The 11,555-nt window shown below is 30.7% G+C and overlaps 1 protein-coding gene across 4 annotated transcripts in view; it reads right to left on the reverse strand.

Annotated features, from left to right (window-relative positions):
* Positions 1-11,457, reverse strand: part of LOC145725675 (uncharacterized) — a 33,215-nt gene extending 21,758 nt beyond the window's left edge. For 3 of the 4 annotated variants that reach the window (XM_081974515.1, XM_081974514.1, XM_081974512.1), the window contains exons 1-2: positions 11,308-11,457; positions 152-329 (exon numbers count right to left, since the gene is read on the reverse strand). The gene's annotated coding sequence lies outside the window, so the exon portion shown is untranslated. The remainder of the gene's footprint in view (positions 1-151; positions 330-11,307) is intronic. The other variant, XM_081974513.1, reaches the window with a different exon arrangement.
* Positions 11,458-11,555: the final 98 nt, after the last annotated feature.

Raw genomic sequence — 11,555 nt, forward strand, 5'->3', positions numbered from 1 at the left:
ATTTCTCAAGTGGAAACAGTGACTTTACAATGAACAAGGCAGGTAGTGGATAATTTAATTGTGGGGGTTTAAACACCTTTTAATGCCTACTAGCAAAAAGAAATAATTTACCAAAAGGCTTTGAACCAACTAAAAGTCATAAAAAACGTACCTGAGATAAAAGGTTTTCGCTGTAGAAAGTTAATTTAGTTCACCTCTGTAGCCCGGGATCAGTTGCAATACGACTTGATAAACCTCGACTGTTGTCCAACGCCATTTTCTGTATAACGTTCTCCTTTTCAATTTAACTTTGAAGGTTGTTTCAAAATAACTAATGCTCAAAATTGAATCTGAAAAATAAAAGCAATTAAGTGAGTACTGAGGAATTTTCTTAGAAAAAGAATTAAACATTTTTAAAGGAAATAAACAGAAAACAGAGTTATTTATGTTGTCCTCTCTACTGTCTTAGTCTAGAAACATCTCTGATTATTAATATATTTTTTTTAAATACTAAAAAGCAGAAGATTGCAATTTTTCCAAAAACCACAACCCTAATAACACCGTTTAACACATATAACCAGGTGTTTCGGTTGATTTGGAAACATAACTAATTGTACGCAAAATTGTCATTAGGGAATCAGCCAGATCCATTAACAAAATTAAATTCGAAAGAGAATGATGACTACATTAAAATAATACCTCAAATTAGCATTACAAAGAAATACCCAGAAATGTGTACGTTAACAGACTGTTATAATTTCCATAATTTACAGAGAGTAACTAACCATTAATAAATTTTAATTTTCATTCATTGGTTTGCTCGAAAATATTTGAGTTGACGTAAAAACATCATTTTGCTGATAAATAACTATTATTTAGTTTATTAATAATAAAAGTTAAAAGTAATGCACTCTATAAACGGTTTAGAGATCAACACTTTTATACGAACAGTACAATAGAACATCCATAAATAAACATACATATAATGCACCTTTGAAATTTCTATAACAGTTCTTGGCGGAATAAAATTGATGTTCCGTCCGTAAAAACGTGGATGGAACACACTCTGAAGATAACCGTGAATAATGGAGGATATGAGGGATAATGGGAAAGCGAAGCGTCAAGGATGAGGAAATAAATGTCCAGTCGGAGAAAGAATAGTTGATAGGTTTACGGGAAATTGAGCTTTCGAGTTTAACCATTTTTTTTTTGTAACCGGAAATAAAAGTATTTGATTGTAAAGCCTAGTTTATAAAAGAAATTTTAACTTTAGCTGTAACTTTAGCATTAGTAATAAATTTAAAACCCTGAAAAAAAGGGTGTTTATAAAACCCTTAATTTAACCATACAGTTTTCTGAAAGGTAACCTAACTTTAATGTTATTTTTTTCAAGTTTTGTTGCCTAATGCTACATTACTGCACTAAATCAATAGCAAAAGGATATTCTTTGAATTTCTGTTTAGAAATTTCATAAATAAAGCAAAAATTCAATCTTAAGAGGAAGTTTAAACATTGGAGATTTAACTTTAGTATTAGCTGTAAGAAAATTTAGAATTTTATGTAAAACCAAGGTCAGCAGTTACAGCTAAATTTACAGTTAAATTTTGTTTATGAACATCACAATAATTTAAAACCACTACCTCTATTCTTAATGCTAATACTAAAGTTAATGCTAAAGTTAAATTTTGTTTTATAAACCAGGCTTAAATCTACGATTTTCCTGTCACATTTATAAACCTTGTCAAACTGATTGTATTTCCTAAGACTAATCTCAGTAATGTGCCTAGATTCGAGAGTTTGTATTCAACCACAATCCAGATACAAATAACAGAGAATAGCAAATTTAGAATATAAAGCACCCAGTTGCATCGTTTTCTGAGCTCGGTGTCTAAATTGTGCATAAAGGCAAACATAGTTATTCAATTTTCCAGTAAATTGCATTTGGCTACCCCAGAGGTTTTTCCCGTGCACACTCTCAGATTTCCGTGCAAATATCTACGGCAACGTCCATAAAAAATTCAACGTTCCAAATTAGGACAAACCTCCAATTTCATTTCGTGGTTTTCTTAACTAGAAATTATGGTTTTCCCGATTTTTTTCATTCATTATGTAAACGGTTCTTATTTCTAGTTTCCCACTAGTTCCTTTTTCACTTTTTTCAACACTTTTTGTACAGTGTATATGTTATGTGTAATACCATTTTCCGGGCACGTTCCATTTTCAAGATAAGCTTCAAATTGCATTGTTGCAGTTAAAAAGTAGGTTTCCTGTTCATGACCAGCGGTTTAAATTCTCATTTATAACAGCACAATTATTATGAAAGTTAACTGGAACTAGTTAGATAGAGAATTGAGGTCGAGTTGGTATAATAAGTAGAAACAATGGAAAAGGACCTTTTGTGCCAAAATTAGTAGGATGGATTTTCCTCATCTCAACACAGCAAACTGACAGTTGTTTATGAACGTGGCTAACTTAATAGTAACAATAATTCACCTGTTTGTTTTATTAACAAATTGGCAAATATTCGATTTAAATTTCAGAGGATGAAAACTGGAAAACCACTTTATTTTACCAATAACACCTGAAAGCTTGTTGTATACCACTGCCCGTAAATTATTATTATTAGAATTTAAATTCTATGAGCGACCAATCATAATTACACATTAAATCCCGTTTAATAAAGCTTTTAATAAAGCTACACGTATTATTTAGAGTTATAATGGCATTTTTTTACTAAAAGAATGAAAGCGAAAAAGGTCGCTCCAAACGATGTAATACCATTATATTTTCCATTAATACTACCATCGGAGAAGAAACTTTGTTCTTTTATAGATGAGTAATTATGATTAATAAAATAAATTTAGTATTTTGTTCGAAAAAAAATTATTAAGCGATAAGAGGTACGATAATTATTGTCCATTTTTCAGCAGAAAGAACAGCTTTAACTTTCCATCACATGTTGGTTAACAACGTCAAGATGTTATAAAAATAAACTAAACTGTGACTGTTTTGCTAATGAATTTTAAAAATATAGTAGTGTTGTTAATAAAAGCTTTAACATTTGTTATTATTACAATGTTCCTCCTATTTCTGATCAATGCCCCAAATAAACCCCTATAAATATACTTAAACGAAAAATTTGCCCTAGTCTTTTGGGGTGTGTATTCATAAATAAAGCTTTCATTCATTCTTCTCACAAACCTTTGACCTTTTTCTGCCTTAAATAATTCGGTTTTTAATTAAAAAAAGCACATCCCTTGATAAAAAAACCTAGACACTTTCCATTCCTCCCCTGTTTAAACCTGATATTTATGGAGAGCATTTTTTAAATGTATTTTAAATAGTTTTTTTTAAGCTTCTTAGGAAACATGAGGACGAAAATGAGCTTTATTTTATTACCCTTAGGAAGCTTATTAACTTTTGAAGTTGGGAATTTTACTTGAGCCAACTTTGTCGCTTTTGCAATATTTTACAGTTTCCCAGTTTTTAATAGATAAAAGTTGCATGGAATCTCAAAGGTCAGAAACTGAAGATTACTTTTTTATCATTTAATAAAAAAAAAGTGAAAGCAAACTTCCAGACAAATCAATATCTATGAATATTCTAGTTAGTATTGTGGCAATGGACCTGGAAAACTTTCATGGTTGTAAAGTGTCGGCTAATGTTTTTATAAACACTAAAAAAACGATCATTTACAATCCATAACCAAAACAAGCATGGTTTTATGATATTACCATTTGATACTAATGCAGGTAGTTTACTTAAGTAATTGTACTAGAAAATATTTTCATGTTGAGAGATCATATTTTCACTGTCAATACGAAGTAAAATTTAGTTTTGACTGTGAGTTTTTTATTTCATTTTTTAATAGAGAAGATTAAATTGCGAATTGTTTAATATTATTCACTTATTTTTGCCCACCCGTGAGTAATGTGTAATACTCTTTGGAAAGTATTCTAGATACATTTGGCAGTTTTGCCAATGTTGTTTGCAGGTTTAAGGGATTTTCGAGGGTTCTGAGAATTTATCAATGATTCTAGAAATATAATAAAGTATTTAGAGGTTTCTGGGGGTAATTTTTAAAAAGTTATGAAATGTTTAAAGAGTTTTAGAGTAATCTGGCAATATTAAAATCACTGTAGAAGCATTAGGTAACTGTAAAAGAACTTCAGACGAATCTGGCAATAATTACAAGTTTTAGAGGATTTTTTAGCAACCATTGATCTTGACATGAGAGCTCTGTTTATAAAATGTTTCTCTACAACACTAGTTCTGTAATCTATCCACTCAGCAGTGTTATTTACTCTTCGTCTGGACAATTTAAAGGTATCTACGTTTAATTTAAACTTTGTAATTTGCATGTCAAAAGGCTTAAAGCAGTCCTAATAGAAATTGCCATTTAAACGGGGGAAGTTACAAAGTTTTTACAAATTACTTGTGTTTTGGCAGCTCGAATTTATTATTCTAGATAAAGTAGGGCGATAGTATTATGTATACACTTTGGCGGTGGCCTTTTGAATATTATAATGTTTCCTTATCTGAATTAGTTTTCACATCAACAACTTTAATAAAAGTAGTTCGTCCATTTAGCTAAAATAAATAGAACGACATTTGAGTCAAAAGTTCTTTTGGAGAAGGTAGAAAAATAAAATAGTTTAGATGGCGTTTTGTAATGACCTATTCTGATTTAAATCAAAAGGTAAGACAGAAAAATGGTACCGTTTTCCGTCATATTGCAAAACGAATCAGGAACGTCTACACTACTATAGCACTTTTTTGATTAAAGCACGTGTTATTCGTCATTTTTAGTGCTCGTCCTTTTCCATTTCCCGGTGGCCGTAATGAATCTCTCAGGCTTCTCTCTAGCACCTTATTACCATAAAATGTCACTAGAGCACATCCTCTCGAGAACACGATACAGCAATGAGACGAAAGGAACTTTTTAAATAAATCTTAGTTTAGACTAGGTTGAAGGCTTAAAAGCTTTTTCTTTGGATTTACTGACACGCTACGACAGACACAGCATTCATGTTTGATGTTTGAATGCCTCAGCAACAAAAAACTAGACTTGAATTGAATCAATATGTAAAGCTTTATGTTATACATTATTGATTATTGGAAAAACAACAAGTGCGTATTCCTCCCTCATTTATGTGACTTGTTTACGGGTTTTCTGGGTCAGATCTGCTCCTTTTAAAATTGTATTGAGGACTCAAGGGAATTTATTTTGCCGGTTTCCACGGAATTTTTCTTCGATTTCTGGTCTTAAAGGTATTTAAATATTATTATAACTGTTATTTTACAAAAAAAAGTTGTGAAACGTGAGCCAACTAATCTTGATCAAATTTGTTTTATTTTATTTTTTTGGAAATGTGTCAAAACACTCAGTAGAAATTAACGACTGAAGACATCAAATAAATCAAAGACACATCCTGTGAAGTTTGTCACACGTGGTTGAGTTATATCCTCTGCGAAACATTTTCGTATACAGACACGCAAATTTTGCTTTACAAAAGACTACAATTACTATAAAAAGGAAAAAAAAACACATTTGATCGATCGAGAAAAGATAGTAGGTGGTAAGACAGGAAGATTAATTGCGTTCTAAATGCATATAACTTATTTATGACAATGAAAACGTCAACTTATTTTATCATTGTTATTTTATCCTCGAGGCCATTTTGGACATGGTACAAGTGATATTTCAACATATTTTGTTGGCTGGCTTTACTAATTACGATTAGATGAGACCGCAAAATCTACGGAAAACAAAGTTGTGAATCATTTTAGTGGTCTAAAATTGTTTTGTGGCTGTTGTGAGCAATTTCAGTCCAATTAATAAAGGGTTCAATGAATTATTAAAATATAATTAGATTGTTTAGTTTTTTTTTTTATTATTACCTTAGAAGTTTTTGCTTCCATTTGCTTTAAATTTATGAGATTTATTTTGCTAAAATTACTTTTATAGTGACGTCAAAACTATTTCCAAATCAAAGTCAAAAAAACTTAATTGGGTCAAACAACTTTTTTTATTTTTTTGCATTTCGTTTCGCTATCTGCCTTATTAAATTTATTACATAAAGTATTTACCTCTGTAATTTAAAAATTGATCATATTGTTGTTTACTGAAATAACAATAAGCTATTTTTAGCTACAACTCTTTTACCCGGTATTTACGCCCACACGCCTGCAGGGATTACAGACAAGATATCAAAAATGTTAAAAATAAATGTGTAGCTTGATTATTGTCTTAAAAAAAGAAATCACCTGGAACAGAGTCAATGATAATAATTACTGTGAAAACTCAATCAGAATTTTTGCTTTACTTTTTGATTTTCAAAATGAGTACCTCTGTTTGTGATTCGTCAAGAAAAATCCAGCCAACTGAAAGCTCCTTTTTTGACCAATCACAAATAAAAATATTATCTTTAGAGTTTTTTTCGTTTTCACTTGTATAACCATAAATTTTATTACTATTACCATTTATGTTACTACAATACACACAAAAAAATTAATAAATTCTAATAACTATTATATACAGGGTGGTCCAGTTTTAAGTGTCAATAATTCACCAATTGATAGCCAATCAAAAAATAAGTTGACTTGCATTGTGTCATTTTTCTGAAAAACGTTTCCTAAGGAAGATACAGTCCTCCAAATTTCAATTTAAAAAATCATTTTATAGTTTAAAACTGTACATCCAAGACTTGTGAAAGTCCAAATTTGTACTGAATAGTCTAAAAACTTTTTTACTACTAGTAATGGTCTTATGATTCGCTTTCTCAGACTGCCATCCTGGTTGAGTGTCTGAAACTGGCATTCAAGAACTAAAAAAAGTCCGGAAATCAAGACAAAGATTGTATTGTGCATGAAACTCATTTTTTACTACTAAAAATAATATAAAAGTTGACTTTTAATGCTAGAACTGAGTTTACTAGGACTAAAGAGAGTCCAAAAGTATATTTTCAAGACTTTAATTCGTGTACAACTCAATTTTCTTCAACTTTCAACAAGTCAAGAAATAAATTAAATTTTCGGACTATTTTATTTCTAAAAATTAGTTCTCAAGACTATTATTATAGTATTTGGTACCAACATTTTTTTACTTTTATTACTGAAGAAACTTGACTTTTGGAAATAGTCTTAAACTCGATTTTTCAGTCTTAAAAAGCACTAAAAACAGTCTGAATTTCTTAGAGATGCTACAATTTATTGCACCTATGAGTGTAGAAGTCAATTTAATAGTGAAGAAGCTTGAAATAACATTTTCAAGACTATGGTCAGTGGACACACTGGCTTTTAGGCCTGATAAGTCAAAAACTTTGTAAAGATAGTCTTGAAACTCGATTTGAGGCACTGAAAACAGCCTTAAAACACTAAAAACAGTCTAGTTTATTAAGAAATACCCGAATTTTTAGCACTGAGGTGTCTAGAAGTCGATTTAATAGTGACAAAGCTTGGAATGCTATTTTAAGTCTTTGAAGAATGTAAAAATTGTTTTTTAAGTTTGCTATGTCAATAACTTGGTGAAGATAGTCTTGAAACTCGATTTTCCAAGCTGAAAGCAGTTTTGAAGCACTAAAAATAGTACAGAATTCGAAGAAAATGAAAAGCAAAGTAAAAAGCACGAAAAGTTCGTTTTCAAGACAATTTTCATGAATGTTAATGTCCTGCATCTAAGACTACTTTCAAGACTAATATATTGAAATTTATCTTCAAATTATGAAAACTTACTTCCAATGGAAAATTTAAGCTTCTGATGTCACTTTTCATTAGTTCAGTCACATTTTGGGGTTCAAAGTCAATTTTTAAAGTTTAAATGTGAATGAATTTGTAGTAACAAATTCTTGAAAAAGTAGTTTTTATGTCTACAAGTCAATTTTCAGTCTCTCGATTTGCATGAAAAGTCAATTTTCAAAACTAAAGTCTTTCAGTTTGTCTGGAAACTATGAAAACTGGCTACAATAATATTTTTTAAACTTCTTAAGTGAATTTTCCGTTTCCAAGACAATTTTTAAGTTGGGTTGGGTTAGTTTTGGGTCTTTGACCGTAATAACGTGTAATAAAGTGCTTGTTCCAAATTTGATCAATATTGCTCCAACGGTTTGACAGTTATGACAAAAAAAACGATTTTTTAAACAGAAATTTGAAGGGCTGTATTTTCCTTAGGAAGCACTTTTCAGGAAAATGACATAATGAATGTCAACTTATTTTTTAATTGGCTATGGATTGGGGAATTATTGACATTTAAAACTGGACTGTATAATGTGGTAATTTGTTATGATACCTAATTTGCGGACTAGTTTTTATATAGGATAAGTCATAGGTCAAATATGAAAAAATAAGAAATTTTAAAGAAAAAATGTGAAAAAGAGTTTACTCGAACCTTATTTAGGTTGTAAAAACTGTAAACATACACAAACTGTTGACATTACTAACTTTTAAAGTCCACATTTGCGTAAATCACAGCTAAGTGGGTAGTTTGTGATTTAAGCAAATATTGCACATGACCAGAGTGACAGATCCTAGGTAATATTTTCATTACTGTCCTCTCAGCACCATGTGAGAGAACAAAAAACGAACAAACATAAAATTGAAATTACTCGTGTGTTATTAGAAATAAGGATGGGTTGTGTTCCATGAACTCATCAGTCATCCGAATATCATTCATCATAATTTAGTCGTTTAGTTGCTACAGCTTTTATAACAAAAAAGTTTTAGGGCTTTACCCTTTCGAAGAAGATAAATCAAACAATTTACTATTTAACTTGCAAATTGATTTTTCTTACTTAAAGGTAAAAGACACGAGCCGAATATCGCTCATAAATTATACACAATTTTGTAATGGCAAAATATTAATTACCAGCCAGGTCATTTAATTCGTTTTATTATAGGGACAATAATTGAAATGAAAGAGTTGTTTCAATATAAAGTTCTGGGAGGTTGCTCACCGCAGTAATTTACATAAATTTAAATGATATCGATTTTTTAGTGAGTAAATTACCAATTTAAACCCAAAATCAGAAACTGAACTGAACGGTAAAACTCATTGTTTATTCTCCTCTCTGTGCATATATGCAGAGTCCTAATTTGTATCGAGATCAATAATACACGTAACAATCGCAAAAACGAGAGTTAGTGCCTTTAGCACTTGCAAAGCACGGTCATTTGAATATCAATTTACAGTCGATACTGCATAATCTGTGACAGAGAGACTCCTTTATGTAAATTACAGTACATATGTATACAGTATTATAGTGCAAAACTTATAATGTTATAAGCAACAAGTAGTATAAAAATACTACAGAATGGAGGTACGATCGTCTCTCTAGCTTTTCACGTTTCCGAGATATTGCGTTTCAAAAATTAGCCATTATACTAAAAAAAAACATAAATTTGATTTACTGCCCACTAAGGGGGTGGTCAAAACTCAATCAATCAGCCTGTACAGGGTGTCCGGATTTAGTGTGTTTTGACAGAAAAACCACATTTCCTTTATAGGAAAAAACCTCCCCATGCGAAAAGCGTCTTTCCCACTTGTTAGGAAAGTACCACTTTCCGCACTTGTTAGGTAAATAACTGTTCCTTTTCCTAGTTTTATAAAATGTATACATCACATACAAGTTTTAAACTACACCAGTATAAGAACCTACTTACACCCCATATGTCCACTTTTACGACACTTTTTCGGAAAGTGTATAAGTATAAGAAACTCATTCCTCTTAAACCTGCCAGTCAGTATTTTATGTGATATTTTATCACCCTTTTAGCCTTCAGGAGTATGCATGTTTTCCAAATTTCCAGAAAGACATAAAATAACAAATTCATAGCCAAAAGTTTCAATTACCTACCGTTGAACTCCATGTCGTGTATTGACATTTGGAAAAAATTCAACAAAGTTCCATTTTAATGTAATTTAAAACTTCAAACATGAAAACTTTATGTGCTGGATCGATTTTTTTAAGTGCTTCCGCTTATTTGTATAATAGACACCAAAAACATAATATTAATTAAAAATATATACGAGTTTTAAATTCACATAAACCTGACTACTAAATATTACCGTTTTTTAGGGTAAAAAGTTTTGGAAATTATGGATTACTGTAGTGTTTATTTTCCATTTAGGCTTCATATCCGCATAATCCTTCGTTGTATTTTTTAGCTAAATTACCGTCAGCCGGAACTATATGAATGTCAGGGTTGAAGGTGATATTTATCTAATCGGTTATGTTTTTACCGTTATAATGTTCCTCAAAATGTTATTATAGTTTATAAAGGCCACTCTGGAATTTTATAGTGTAAATCAATATAAAGCACTCACGATCTGACTCAAAAATTGCTGTTTTATTCACAATTCGAGTAACTAACTTCAAATCTTAAAAAGTAACTACAAAAAAGTGTGTAACAATAATTTGTCTGAAATAGTTTATATATTTTGAAAGCTTTTAATAAAATTATTTCAAAGACGGTTCGAGTGCTTGTGTATTTTCTGCAGAAATTGTACAAAAACATTACGGACCAATTGGGTAAGATAAATCTGAAACAAGGACTAGGATTGATGAGAGCCATATCAAAGAAAAAGTGTTGGTGAACAAAGAGATAAAAAGTAATGGCTCAACATTCATTAACAGATTATCCAGAGAGGACCCTCCAGGTTTTCAGGAAAACAAAAATAGGTGATTTTATTGCTCGCCACAACTCGAGAAAACTTGTTAATGGAAAATTGACAGAAAAGACTTCGAAGAGACACTTTCGCTGAGTTTCTAAAATTGTTAGATAATCCCATTAATTTACAGATTAGTTTCCTATTTGGATTCAAGTGAACTATTAATACTATTAACAAAACAGTGTATAGAAACTAAAAATCGCCTTTTTAGTCTATATAACTTATTTATCTTTCTCATAGAGCTGCATTTAAACTCTTTTACTTTTAAAGTTTATCGCATGCTTATTAAATAATGGTACTCCATTCAAATTGCCAAATTTTAGTTCATAAGTTTTGTAGTTTTTGCATAACTGGATAATTGCCAGTCTATTAAAATTCAAGAATAAGATTTTAAAAATTTTTATAATGACATATGTGTAACGGTGTGTTTTCCATAAAATTTTAGAAAATTGTGAAATAAAGCAACTCCTGCTGTAAAAAGAAACCTAAAAACAAATAAAGACATTTTAATAAAAGTTAATTTAAAATAATACAAATATCAGTTATTATATTACAAAATCTAAAAAACACACCACAATAAAATAAAATGAATTAATTAAAATCAAAACAAAGACCATAAATAAAAATTGTACAGAAACAGTGGGTTTCAAAAACAAACAAACCTGTTGACGGGAACAAGACGATCGCCCCCACAAAATAACTGTCGATAAGCTGCGTGACGTTGCTCGGAAAAGCGTCGCGACGCACTGAACGCGATCCCCGACGTTTCGCGTCCTTTTGGTATGCGCTACCTACACACCAACACCGAAACAATAGCGGCAAATTCGGCTGATTAAACTGTTTCGGGTTTTCCACCGGGAAACTATCGACAGAGGAAAAAGTTTTATGCTGCGCGTTAATTGAAAAATAG

The sequence above is a fragment of the Ips typographus genome, linkage group LG2, assembly GCF_016097725.1.
Source record: "Ips typographus isolate SLU linkage group LG2, UJ_Ityp_2.0, whole genome shotgun sequence".
Taxonomy (NCBI): Eukaryota; Metazoa; Arthropoda; class Insecta; order Coleoptera; family Curculionidae; genus Ips; species Ips typographus.